Genomic DNA, 13,783 nt, shown 5'->3' on the forward strand with positions numbered 1-13,783 from the left:
AGCCCATATACACATGGTAGCACACAGTGAATTTTCAGTAGGTATTTTAAGTTAAATTATGTGAATTATTCTTGTCTTTCTTGTTATTTAGAGTCATTTTAAAAGAATTAAAAAAAATTTTTTTTTTTTAATGTTTGGCCATGCTGAACAGTATGTGGGATCTTAGTTCCCTGACCAGGGATCAAACCCATGCCCCTGCTGTGGAAGCATGGAGTCTTAACCACAGGACCACCAGAAAAGTCCCCTGTAGATTCATTTTTAATAGAGGAAAGCAAGAGGATTTTCTGATTAATCTTTGAAAGAACTATACATTTCTGATTTAGAATATCATATTTCCTAAGATTTCTAAGGTTCATAAATACCATATTATTCAGTTCACTTAAGTACATTTGGTTGTTTTCCAGGTAAATCTATGCCAGAAAAAAAAAAAACAAAAACAACAAAAACAAAAAAAAACACTGAATCTGGAGTCATCGAATCCAAATCCAAGAGGCCTGGCTGTCATGTCTTAAGCAGGTAACTCTATAGAGTCTCGGGCTTCTTCATAAAGTAGGAAGAAACACTTGTATACAACCTAATTCACGCGTACACTTGTATGGAAGAATAAATAGCAGAACACAGGTAGAAGTGCTTTTCTCATTATAAAATACTTGTCAATTAGAAACTGTTATTGTTGTCATGACTTATAAAATGGGCAAGGGGTATGATTTCCCTGGCCCCAAAATCTCAGACTACCAAAGGCAGGACCATTCTGAAAATGTAATCCTAAACCTTTTGGGGTACAGGAGTACGTTTGCAAAAGAAAAGGAGATACCGTTTCCTATAAAGGTCAGCCTTGTCAGCTCTCCAGAAAATCTTTTGTAACAAAGATTTACCTTTCCAGGTAGAAGTAGAAAAGGTAAAGAAGCAAGAAGTAGGAAATGCTTTGACAAAGCATTTGTCAAAGTGACAAAGTGTTTGCCCAACGCCTTTCTTAAGAGTACCTTTTCCTATTTATGTATTTGCTAGCTTAGTTAGTTCCAACAAATTGAACATTCTTAGTTGCTAATAATGAAAGCAGAGAGGGGTGCACTTGAAAAAGGAGGGCTGGGTCAAAGCAGACTAAAAACAGGCTTAAGGATTCAAAGACCTTTAGCAATGGATGGGATTGATGAGCTTCTCTGGTGGTGCTGGTGGGAAGGAAATCTGCCTGCAATGCAGGAGACCTGGGTTCAATCCCTGGGTCGATCCCCTGGAGAAGAAAATGGCAACCCACTCCAGCATTCTTGCCTGAAGGATTCCATGGACGGGGGGGCCTGCTTACACCAAAGGGAACGATCCAGTAAAGACGTAAAATAACTGGCCCATAACTGTATGATTGGAGGGACAGCACTGACAGTGCTCCCCTAGGGTTTGTGCTTTGGGGTTTTGTTTTGATTTTCTAATAAGAAAGTAAGGTAAAGAGGAGAAAGAAGGGGGAAAGAAAAGAATATATCATTTAACTGAAAGGAAAGCATTTCTGTTCCTCATCCCTTACAGAAGAACCTGGAACATTCATGAATATGTTTGAGAAATGCTTGATTTTTAATAGAGGGTATAGCTTTTTTCCCAAGAAAATCAAACATTAACATCATCTTCACTTTTTAGACCCTGTTCTAAAGGGAGATAAATAGTAAAAATTCTTTAAAGTTTCATGCTATAAAATATTTTTTAGAATTCCGTTCCCAACAGTGGAGAGTTGGAACAATGCACGTGTTCAACCAATTAGAGGATATTTGAGTAAACCACGACTTAGTCTATCAAACGTATAACCACTGCAAGTGGTATTACTGAGATGATGAATAAGATCAGCAAATGCTTTTGTCATAGTGAAGCAGGAAGGAGGACCACACTGTATGTGTGTACGTATGGATGGCATTGATCAAAGAGAGGATTCAGAGTAGGAATCGACTGTATTGGAGGAAGGAAAGAGATCGAAGTAGATCAGTAGATATAAAATGAATTAAGTTAAGAAATTTATAAAAAGGTGTGAATTTCCATAGCAATTTATGGAGAGATAAACAAATCAAGGAGAGGTGGGCAAAGTTGGAATAATTTGTACACTTTTGACTCCAGGAGTGAGGAGGCTAAGAACATCATGGGAGGTTGCAAAGTAAGGTTCTGGCTTCAATATCAGCTATACTGGGGCGAATATAGCTGATTGGGATTAAGATGAATTGGGATTAAGATGTACACACTATAAAACAGGTAACTAATGAGAAGCTACTGTATAGCACAGGGAGGTCTACTCAGTGCTCTGTGGGACCTAACTAGGAAATCCCAAAATGAGGGGATATATGTATACATACAGCTGATTTGCTTTGCTATGCAGTAGATACTAACAACATTATAAGGCAACTATACTCAATAAAAATTAATTTAAAAAAACATCAGCTACACTGAGCACTCCCTTTGCCCAGTGGCTCTGACAATGAGGCACCTTCCTTATGATAAGAAATCCCATGTGTAAATGTGAGAGGAACGTGAGAGACACAGGCGCCAATATCTTGACAGACAGTTTCTAACCGTGAAAAGAGGGTGTCCACATGTGCCAGGAGACTGCAGATTTGTTGCTTCTCCCTTGGTTTTACTGCATTCAATCCGATATTTTTCCCTCCACACAGTCACTGGGACACACTGAGAGAACTGTTGCCTGGAAGGCATGTGCTGTACAAGCTACCTCCCATGTTAGCTGGCTGGGATTGTAGCAAGCAGGCCGAAAACCAGGAGTCAACAGTTACTGTGTATATTCACAGTATTATCATATGTTTATTTTTCCTGGAACCAGTCAAAAATCCTCTTTAGAAACAGAAGGGATATCAGTTCCTCAGTCTCCCATTCTTTTCTTGTTAGTTATTTTATTGGATTTTTAAAATAATATCAAGGTGAATATAGAAAATATTAACAATTTTCCCCACTCACAGATATTCAGTGTTAATATATAATTTGTATCCTACCACTCTTTCTCTGTTCTCACACAAGAATATAGGGTTTTTTCCAATTTGAAAATGATACTACACTAAAAGTATTATTCTCTTAGCAATGTCTATTCAAGAGATGACACACAGAGATGAAGTAATGTGTTTATGGTCACACAGCTAATGATGGGAAGAGCTAGGATTTGAACCGAGAAAGGTGATTCTAGATCTGAGCTTTCTTTTTTTGGCAGCTCCGTGGCTTGCAGGATCTGAGTTCCTCAACCAGGGCTCAAAAAGGTGCTCCCTGCAATAGAAGTGTGAAGTCCTAACCACCAGGAAATTCCTGGATCTGAGCTCTTCACCTCTGCAAATGACTGTCTTTGACAGAAGAGAAGAAGGCAGAGAACTGATCTAAGGGAGCTGATCCATGTTTCAGAGACAAGAGGATGAAAAGGGGCATGCTAGCCTTTGGTGATTTTCCCTCTTCATTCTGAACTCCAGCATTTCTTCCTGACTTCAGACATCCTCTGTGAAGACTTGTCTCGCCGTGAAAAGGTGCAGCCAGTGGACTGTGGGCTCCCGTATCTCCTATGTTGGCCATATCATAAATGCTCAGGAGATGGTGGTGGTTGGTCAGCTGCTTTGAGAGTGTATAATCTACCTGTCCATTCCTAGCAAGCATCCATGCATCTTGAGTTAAAATCATTACTTGTTGTTTGCTTTCACAATCAAGCAGCTTCTGGTTCTTGGATTAATGAGGAAAGATGTCAACATTGTAGCCTACAAACACTCTTGGATTCAGGCTCAACATCATGACAGATAATTTTATAACCATGGAAAAAAATGTACATATGTGCCAACTGACTTGGGACATTTAGTGGTTCTTTTAATTAAAACTCAGACAGGAATTTTAAATTTGTTACTGCATAACCACTGATGATGTCAATGAATGTTTCATTGATCCTAACTTATAGGAAATTGCTGTTTATAATGTACACATCACTCTCTTCCTCACCTTTCCCACCTTCATTCCACTTTCACACATCTGCTTGTATCTTATTACCATGGCCTCTTAAAAAAAGAAAAAGAAGAAAGAAACATTTTGTCCATTAATTACTGTGTTACTATAAGATGTAAATTGGAATTCCAATGTTCATGTTTATGAAATAATCATGGAATTGCTGTATGTCACATGAATTCAATTTTGAGTCCACAAATATCTGAGCAGGGACAAGTGTGCCCTGCAGTATACAAGGAACTGGGGATACAAATACTGTACATAGTCCTTCTCCTGTAGGAAGAGGGAAAATAGATCACCTATAGCCCAGAGGGCAAAATGTAATAGAAGGATGGGCACACCACAGAGGAAGCACAGAAAAAGTAATGACAAGAGAAGAAATGTTAAGGAAGCCTTTATGGAAGAAGTAGTTGTTTATTTGGGTTTTGAAGTATGAATAGGAGTTTGACAGGTGGTTGAGTAGAAAAAGAAAGTCACTCAAGTCAAAGAGAACCACATTTGCAAAAGCACAGAGGTAAGAAATTGTATATATGTCTGCCATTTATTGATCATGGACTATGTGGACAGATGAAGAAAGGGTACAAATAAGAATGGATTGGATTCATGGTTTTGAAATTTTAATTTATTTGCACCTACTTCAGTATTCTTGCCTGGAGAATCCCATGGACAGAGAAGCCTGGCAGGCTATAGTCCATAGGGTTGCAAAGAGTTGGACATGACTAAAGCGACTTAGCACTACACTTGCTATGTGCCAGATACTGTTGTTTTACAAATACTTTTCTAATCCTCATGACAATTTAGACAAACCACTGGACTACAGAATTGAAATAAAGCCTCACCTTGAAAACCTAGATGATTGGTCAAGAAAAAAAATGGTAAATGTGGTATTATAGAAACAGACTCAAGAACGTTGAAATCCATATGTAAATCTCCTCCAGCAATAAGTCCTTACACCTCACAAGGAGATCGGGCTTGATCCTGAGCTAGAGAAAAGGGATTGCCATGTACAATTACCTGGACCTTTTCACACGGATGTCCTGTAACCCTCAGCATCAGCCGGGAGGCACACGGTGGTCTCCCCATCTACACGTGAGACTTGGAGAGGTCAAACAAGTTATCCAAGTCACACAGCAAGTAGAGTGAGGGGGCTGGAATTTATCCAACTCAGAATCTACTTCTCCATTGCATGTCTTCCTAGAAAAGGGCCTGAGAGAGCCAGACACCAGGAACTTGCGTCAAGCTACCCTGCCCTGGTATGGCTACAGGTAAAGTAGCTGTGTGTGGTGATCTCTTGGACAATCATTGCTAAGGAGTGTGGGGAAAACAGGTGGGAGAAAAGGCTTTCTCTTTGGGGTACTTGGCATTTAAGATAGGTATCCGATGATGCTCATTAAATACTTACTGAAGCCATGTGCCCTTCCTTCTTGGCCCATCACAACACGGGCCTGTCACTGGAGACACTTTATGACATACTACCTCTTCCCCCTTCCCCCAAACAAGTCCTGAGAGATACCAGAGTAACTGAAATTAAGCCATTCTAGAAAAATGGGGATGCATGGTCATCAGACTCTTAATAGTTGTCATTTTACAGGACTGAAGCTCAGGAACATTGGAATCCATATCCGCCAGGTAGGTTTTTGTTTTCGTTTTTTTTCTTAGAGTTCCTTTTATTGTACCTTTGTGATCAAACAGCTCAAACATACATAATATTCCCCCTCACAATTCCACCTCCCCTTTCCATATCCTCCTCTTCCACTTCAACCCTTTTCCTTCTACTAACTCACCTCTCAAGTACTGCCTTATCTGTCTTTGTTACAGAAAAAACGGAACTGGTACATTAACTCACACAAAGGTTTTGGTGACCAGAGCTGACTTGATATCTGCCAATCCCTTTCAAGGTATATAGTCTGCATTTTGAAAAAAGAAAAGAAAAAAGAAGTCCTTGAGACAGTGTTCTTTATCTCAAAGGAGTGACTCCAATGGCAAACTTTCTGACAGTCTTCCTTGGGAGGATGAAGGAAGGATAAGGATGATCCTTATGATAAGGATATGGTGTGATAAGGATCACTGGCATTTTGTGATAGTCCCTCATGAGCTTGGCACAGAGTTAAGTACTTGCCTATGTGACTAATTCTCACAGCAACCTGCTGAGGTGACATGAGCATCCCCATTCAGAAAAGGAAATCACAGTTCAGAGAGAGGTGATGTTATTAAAGCTGCTCACTAAGGCCAAGGGAGACTGAAACCTGGGTGTGTCTGGTTTCCAAGTCCTAACCCTCTCTGGCACTCTGGTCACATCCCTACAAGGATATAATGGGGTCTTTCCGGTCAGCAGGTCTCCTTGGTATTGGATGGTTCCCTCCATCTTCTAGACCTGGGACAGATATAGCTTGCACACAGCAATGAATTGAAAAAAAGGCAGGACTCTGCATGTTCCTCCAGAACAGAACCAGTGCCCCAGATTTTAACCCATGAACCTGGTTGCTTCTGTGCCTTCACTTTGCCCAGTCTGGAGGTCTTACTGCCATTCAGGTGCATAGAAAGTTTCCTGAAATGAATGAATTAAAAAGCAAGACCAGTGACCCAGACCCTACATCTTTACACTGACCCGTGCCTGTAAATTATTTCACGGCGAGTGGTCTTTTCCAATTGCCTTCAGGTGTTAGTTTAAGCGAGTAGATTACAAAAGAAAATTTGAAAAGATTTTTAAGATTTAGTAAAACGGAGCAATTGATACACACCAGTCCAGTAATGATGCCCTACAAACCTGTCAGTTTGCACTAAAGTGACAAGAGTAGCTGAGGGAAATCCTTGCCCCACGGTTGACGGTCATAGACTTGGTCCACTTTGATGAATCACCTAGTTTGAATTATTAGACAAACAAAATGTTTGCCCTGGCCCAGAATTTCCAAAGGCCCCTGCAGGATAGAATGATCCCTTTCCTATGAGTATTTAATTTTACAATACGCATAATGGTCTCGTGAAGCTTCTTGTTCTGAATTTATCAGAGCTTTAAACGAATGTCATGATCTGTTTAAATTTAATGTTTAATGTTATCCAGTTAAATATTGTTGATCTTTTCTTGTCATTGCTAAACTTGCCTACAGATGGGGACTTTCTCGTTAGAAATGCAGATGCCTAAATACTGCTTTGAAAACAGAAGGGGAAAAAAGCATGTCTACAATAAATATTGCAGCCAATTAGGTCTCATCATAGTAATTTCTCTGGCTTTGTAATGTTTGTTTACTGAATTTTGTAGGGAAATTGTTGCCATTTCTGATCTCCAGACTCATAAAACCTCCATCCTTATGTTTTCTTGCAATGGGAAGTTATAACAATAATAAACATTTTCTTCTTTATCAGATCACATCTCAGTTATGAGTTAGACATTTGCCGATCCAGACCCAAACAGTAAATCTGTACACATTCAAAGAAAACGCTCATACGTTTCCTAAAAACCCACACATTAATATTGCTTACTTTTCAGCGGGGGTAAATGGGGGTCTTAGAGACCTCCTCAGAACAGGCTGGAGTTAAATAATATTGCATGTTTTTCATTTTACTGTGATGAATGCAAAGCTATTAAATAACCTTTTAAAGAGTTGGTGTAATTATCTGTAAACAGTAATGTTACAAAAAAAAAAGGTCAAGTTGTCCTGCCATTAGATGTTTATGGATATAAACTGGATTTATGTTTCCATAAAACAGGCACCGACTAACTAGATTAATTCTCCACAAACTAAACCAACTGTAGTAATATTTAGACACAATAAAATGATACCAATTAAAACAATTTTATTTTTTGTGTCATATTGATTAATGGCGCACTAAAATTAACCAGAGACCTTAAACTCGGAATGGTTGGCAAAAGTCATCCACAGCTCAATATTATTACCAACAAGAAGAGCAGTTAAGTGAGATGGCTGTGCAATAGTATGAATATTTAATTAATAATTAGTCATGTAATTTCTCCTCAGGAATTATTATCCCTCAAACTGGTTTGTGAATTTAATTATTAGCAGCCTTTTTGTTTCCATGTCCCCTCATTACTGTCAGGATTGATGTAACATAAACTTCATTAAAAATTAAAGCAAGAGTCTTAATTACAAGGCTACCCTGACTGAAGTTAGAATTAGCCAAGTCAGTGATGTGCAAATGAGTGCATTATTTAAGAAACATGCTGGAAGTAGTTATGCTAATGTGGGAGGTTCGCAGTAGCAGACCTTTTCACTTGCAGTTGCATATTCATTAAATGCACTATGCAAATTTAATGTAGCAGTCTTAGTAATGCGTTGTTAATTTATTCAGATTTATTGAGTACGACTTGTAAAAAAAAAAGTACAAATTTAATTACTCTATCTAGTAGGGATGGTATTAGGAGATAGCAGAGGTTTAAAATGTGTTGGTCTGGATTACTGCAGTTTGATGGAAGACGTGGTATCAGAGGACACAGTTTTGATAACTGGGCTTGAAAGAATATTTGATTTACTTATGGAATGATCTAAGAAATCACTAAAATGGCACATGTTCCTTCCCAATAGGAAAGTAAAAAAGTCTCGGTTGTATTAACTTAAGAGCTAAAGCAGTGCTGAGTCCACAGCCTAATGGTCGTAATGACTCTACAGAGACCAGTAAAGGTTATGGATGGAGATCCGTGTGAAGCAAACTGTCTTTGTGGAAAGTTCACTGGTGGTTGGCGGCACCTCTGCGGTGCACCCGATGAAACCACAGGAATCCTGGCATCCTCTGCAGCAGAAATGCCCTGGCACCCAGCACGTCAGTACTACCTTTTCAGGTGGGTTGACACCTGGGCTCCACTTTCAAGAGATTCCAAGCCCAGGCCCCAGGGAAGAAAGCACGTCCTTTCAAAGAGATACGTAACTCCTGCTGGCACCAGTCATCATGGCGTCCACACTTAACTGATGGATGTGCTGGGACTCCTCTTCACGCATCTGTGCTCGCCTAATTCTCTGGAAAACCCTGCAGTGAAAGTTTTCTCATCCTCATTTTATAATTTCCAGTCTCAGCCTTGGTTTTCTTATCTGTAAAATGGTGGGGAGGAAGGTGGGAGGGGACACATGTATACCTATGGCTGATTCATATTGAGGTATAGCAAAAACCATCACAATATTGTAAAGTAATTATCCTCCAATTAAAATAAATTAATTTTTTAAAAATGGGGATGAGAAAACTTGCACTGGTTTGGCATCCCTTGAAGTGGAAGAGCTGGGATTCCAATCCCCTTTGCCTTCACTGTCCTCCTCTCCCTCCTAACTTCCTCCCTCTCTTCTCCCTTTGTCCCTCATCTTTGCTTCTCCTCCCACTCTTCTGTCCTCCCTAACATATTTCCTTTCACTCTTAGATAGATGGACAGATAGCCAATAGATACACAGATAGACATAGATACATGTAGGTGTGCAGATATAATTTAAAACCTGAAAATAACTGGACTATTTCTCTAAAATGCTACAAACATGTAAGTTAAATTGGAACATAACTGTTAAAGTTCAACAAAGCATCCCCTGACAACCGTGTTAAGAACAAGCTGAGAATCCTCTCATCGACTCAGATTTAGACTACTAGCAGCTTGGTTGGCTTAGAACTCCCCACCCGTCTTTTAACATTTTTAACAGTTTCTTGGCCTTTATAATAACAAAAATTGAGTCTGGTACCTTTTTAATGCTATTAATATTTTATCTTTGTTAGAGGGCTTCTGCTTCAGACTGGTAAATCTTTTGGAGAAAAATCAATACACACTTTACTGACCTCCAGTAATGAACAGGCCAAGTGATTCCTAACCATGGGGAGGGCGTAGTTTTCAGCACAAAGATGGAATACCATCTTTGGAGGCATTCCAAGCTTTCTGATATATTCAAACAGTCTGACCTGTACCTACTGATCTTCTCCTCACAGAGAAAGAAGCTAAACACATCACCTTAAGGTAAGTGCATGAATTGATCACAGGCTGAAAGTTAGTGTCTATAGAAAGATCTTTCTGAATAATTCATTAGTAAGGATCCAAAAAATTAGATAGCAAAGCAAATGTTCTGGGTCTCATCTATGAATCTTTACATCTTATGTCCCACATCTGAAGGCAAATCAGTCAGACCCCCGCCACCCACTTCCTGGCTGTTGTCCATTGCTCTGTTTAATACATTCCATTCTGCCTTGGTTCATGCTAAACTTGTATGTGTGTGTGTGTGTAGTGTTTCTACCGCTGAATTGCAAACTTCTGGGACTCAAGGACTGATCTCATTTGTCTTTGGTTAGTGGCAGTAGTGTGCTGGTAGATGCTAAAAGCAAGCTCCCTAAAATAAAAGAATAAGCCCTGATTGGTAGCATTTGTCAGTTTCCTTGGTAAATGCTCTCACCATGTTTATTTCAATCTATCTACGTGATGTCTCTAAATGCAAAGTCAGGAAGAGAGAAGCAGTTGCACACCATAATATAGGACATCTACCACCATACAGACATGATAGATGTCAATAAACTCAAGAGCGTGTTGTTGTTGCTCAGTCCCTAAGTCACATCTGACTCTTTGAGACCTCATGTACTGTAGCACACCAGGCTCCTCTGTCCTTCATTATCTCCTAGAGTTTGCTCATGTCATGCCCATTGAGTCAGTGATGCTGTCTATGCCACCCCTTCTCCTTTTGCCTTCAATCTTTCCCTGCATTAGGGTCTTTTCCACTGAGTTGGCTCTTCATATTAGGTGGCCAAAGTATTGGAGATTCGGCTTCATCAGTCCTTCCAATGAATATTCAGGGTTGGTTTCCTCTAAGATTGACTGGTTTGATCTCCTTGCTGTCCAAGGGACTCTCAAGAGGTCTCCAGTACCACAGTTTATTTGATGCTCAGCCTTCTTATGGGCTTCTCTGGTAGTTCAGCTGATAAAGAATCCACCTGCAATGCAGGAGACCCCAGTTCAATTTCTGGGTCAGGAAGATCCCCTGGAGAAGGGAAATACCACCCACTCCAGTATTCTTGGGCTTCTCCTGTGGCTCAGATGGTAAAGAATCCACCTGCAGTGCAGGAGACCTAGGTTCGATCCCTGGGTTGGGGAGATCTCTTGGAGGAGGACATGGCAGCCCACTCCAGTATTCTTGCCTGGAGAATCCCATGGACAGAGGAGCTACAGTCCATGGGGTTACAAAGAGTCAGACACAACTGAGCAACTAAGCACAGCACAGCACGTCTTTGTGGATTAACTCTCACATCCATACGAGACTCCTGAAAAAATTATAGCTTTGACAGTATAGACCTTTGTTGGTCAAGTGGTGTCTCTGCTTTTTAATACAATGTCTAGGTTTGTCATAGCTTTCTTTCCAAGGAGCAAGTGTCTTAATTTCATGGCTGCAGTCGCTGTCCTCAGTGATCTTGGAGTCCAAGAAAGAGAATCTGTCACTGCTTCTACTTCCCCCCCTTCTATTTGCAATAAAGTGATGGGACCAGATGCTATGATCTTAGTTTTTTGAATATTGAGTATCAGGCCAGCTTTTTCATTCTCCTCTTTCACCCTCATCAAGAAGCTCTTATAGTTCCTCTTTACTTTTTGCCATTAGAGTGATATCACCTGCGTATCTGAGGTTATTGATATTTCTCCTGGAAATCTTGATTCCAGCTTGTGACTCATCCATCCTGGCATTTTGCCTGATGTACACTGCATAGAAGTTAAATAAGCAGGGTGACAGTATACAGTCTTGTTTTATTCCTTTTGCAGTTTTGAACCAGTCAGTTGTTCCATGTTCAGTTCAAACTATTGCTTCTTGACCTAGATGTTCTTCTGGAATTCCTTTGCTTTCTCCATGATCCAATGGATGTTGGCAATTTGATCTCTTGTTCCTCTACGTCTTCAAACTCCAGCTTGTACATCTGGAAGTGCTCAGTTCAGGTACTGTTGAAGCCTAGCTTGAAGGATTTGGAGCATAACCTTACTAGCATGTGAGATGAGTAAGTTCTACAGCAGTTTGAACATTCTTTAGCATTGCCCTTTTTTTCGAATTAGAATGAAAGCTGACCTTTTCTGGTCCTGTGGCCACTGTTGAGTTTTCCAAATTTGCTAATATATTGAATGCAGAACTTTAACAGCATCATCTTTAAGGATTTTAAGTAGTTTAGCTGGAATTCTGTCACCTCTACTAGCTTTGTTCATAGTAATGCTTCCTAAAAACTATCAAGAGTGTAGATAACACAAACATACCATAGAATAAACAGGAAGTCATGTGTTTTGTACATTTATACTTTTGCTTTTGATCACTTTCTCAGTGATCAATGCAAAGAAATAGAAGATAACAGTAGAATGGGAAAGACTAGAGGAAAGACTAGAGAAAAGACTAGAGAAAGACTGTGAAAAGAAGAGAAGTGAAAAGCAAAGGAGAAAAGGAAAGATATAAGCATCTGAATGCAGAGTTCAAAAGAATACCAAGGAGAGATTAGAAAGCCTTCCTCAGCGATCAATGCAAAGAAATAGAGGAAAACAACAGAATGGGAAAGACTAGAGATCTCTTCAAGAAAATTGGAGATACCAAGGGAACATTTCATGCAAAGATGGGCTCGATAAAGGACAGAAATGGTATGGACCTAACAGAAGCAGAAGATATTAAGAAGAGGTGGCAAGAATACACAGAAGAACTGTACAAAAAAGAGCTTCATGACCAAGATCATCACAATGGTGTGATCACTGACCTAGAGCCAGATATCCTGGAATGTGAAGTCAAGTGGGCCTTAGAAAGCATCACTATGAACAAAGCTAGTGGGGGTGATGGAATTCCAGTTGAGCTATTTCAAATCCTGAAAGATGATGCACTCAATATGCCAGCAAATTTGGAAAACTCAGCAGTAGCCACAGGACTGGAAAAGGTCAGTTTTCATCCCAATCCCAAAGAAAGGCAATGCCAAAGAATGCTCAAACTACCACACAATTGCACTCATCTCACACGCTAGTAAAGTATTGCTCAAAATTCTCCAAGCCAGGTTTCAGCAGTATGCGAACCGTGAACTTCCAGATGTTCAAGCTGGTTTTAGAAAAGGCAGAGGAACCAGAGATCAAATTGCCAACATCCGCTGGATCATGGAAAAAGCAAGAGTTCCAGAAAAACATCTACTTCTGCTTTATTGACTATGCCAAAGCCTTTGATTGTGTGGATCACAACGAACTTCAGAAAATTCTTCAAGGGATGGTAATACCAGACCACCTGACCTGCCTTCTGAGAAATCTGTATGCAGGTCAAGAAGCAACAGTTAGAACTGGACATGGAAAAGCAAACTGGTTCCAAAACAGGAAAGGAGTATGTCAAGGCTGTATATTGTCACTCTGCTTATTTAACTTATATGCAGAGTACATCATAAGAAACACTGGGCTGGAAGAAGCACAAGCTGGCATCAAGATTGCTGGGAGAAATATCAATAACCTCAGATATGCAGATAACACCACCTTTATGGCAGAAAGTGAAGAAGAACTAAAGAGCCTCTTGATGAAAGTGAAGGAGGATAATGAAAAATTTGACTTAAAGCTCAACATTCAGAAAACTAAGATCATGGCATCTGGTCCCATCACTTCATGGCAAATAGATGGGGAAACAGTGGAAACAGTGACAGACTTTATTTTGAGGGGCTCTAAAATACTGCAGACAGTGACTGCAACCATGAAATTAAAACACGCTTACTCCTTGGAAGAAAAGTTATGACCCAACCAAGACAACTTGTTAAAAAGCAGAGATATTACTTTGCCAACATAGGTCCATCTAGTCATAGCTATGGTTTTTCCAGTAGTCATGTATGGATATGAGAGTTGGACTACAAAGAAAGCTAAGTGCTGAAGAACTGATGC

At 39.9% G+C, this 13,783-nt stretch overlaps 2 long non-coding RNA genes across 2 annotated transcripts; both read left to right on the plus strand.

Moving 5' to 3' along the window:
* The first annotated feature begins 402 nt into the window (after positions 1 to 402).
* LOC113900261 lies at positions 403 to 4,034 on the plus strand. The gene is made up of 2 exons (XR_003513105.1): positions 403 to 516; positions 3,188 to 4,034. It is a non-coding gene; the product is annotated as an uncharacterized LOC113900261 (long non-coding RNA).
* Positions 4,035 to 4,640: 606 nt separating this feature from the next.
* On the plus strand, positions 4,641 to 7,763 carry LOC113900262. Its single transcript, XR_003513106.1, has 3 exons — positions 4,641 to 5,219; positions 5,546 to 5,583; positions 5,773 to 7,763. It is a non-coding gene; the product is annotated as an uncharacterized LOC113900262 (long non-coding RNA).
* The last annotated feature ends 6,020 nt before the right edge of the window (positions 7,764 to 13,783 follow it).

Source organism: Bos indicus x Bos taurus, chromosome 10 (assembly GCF_003369695.1).
Source record: "Bos indicus x Bos taurus breed Angus x Brahman F1 hybrid chromosome 10, Bos_hybrid_MaternalHap_v2.0, whole genome shotgun sequence".
Lineage (NCBI taxonomy): Eukaryota > Metazoa > Chordata > Mammalia > Artiodactyla > Bovidae > Bos > Bos indicus x Bos taurus.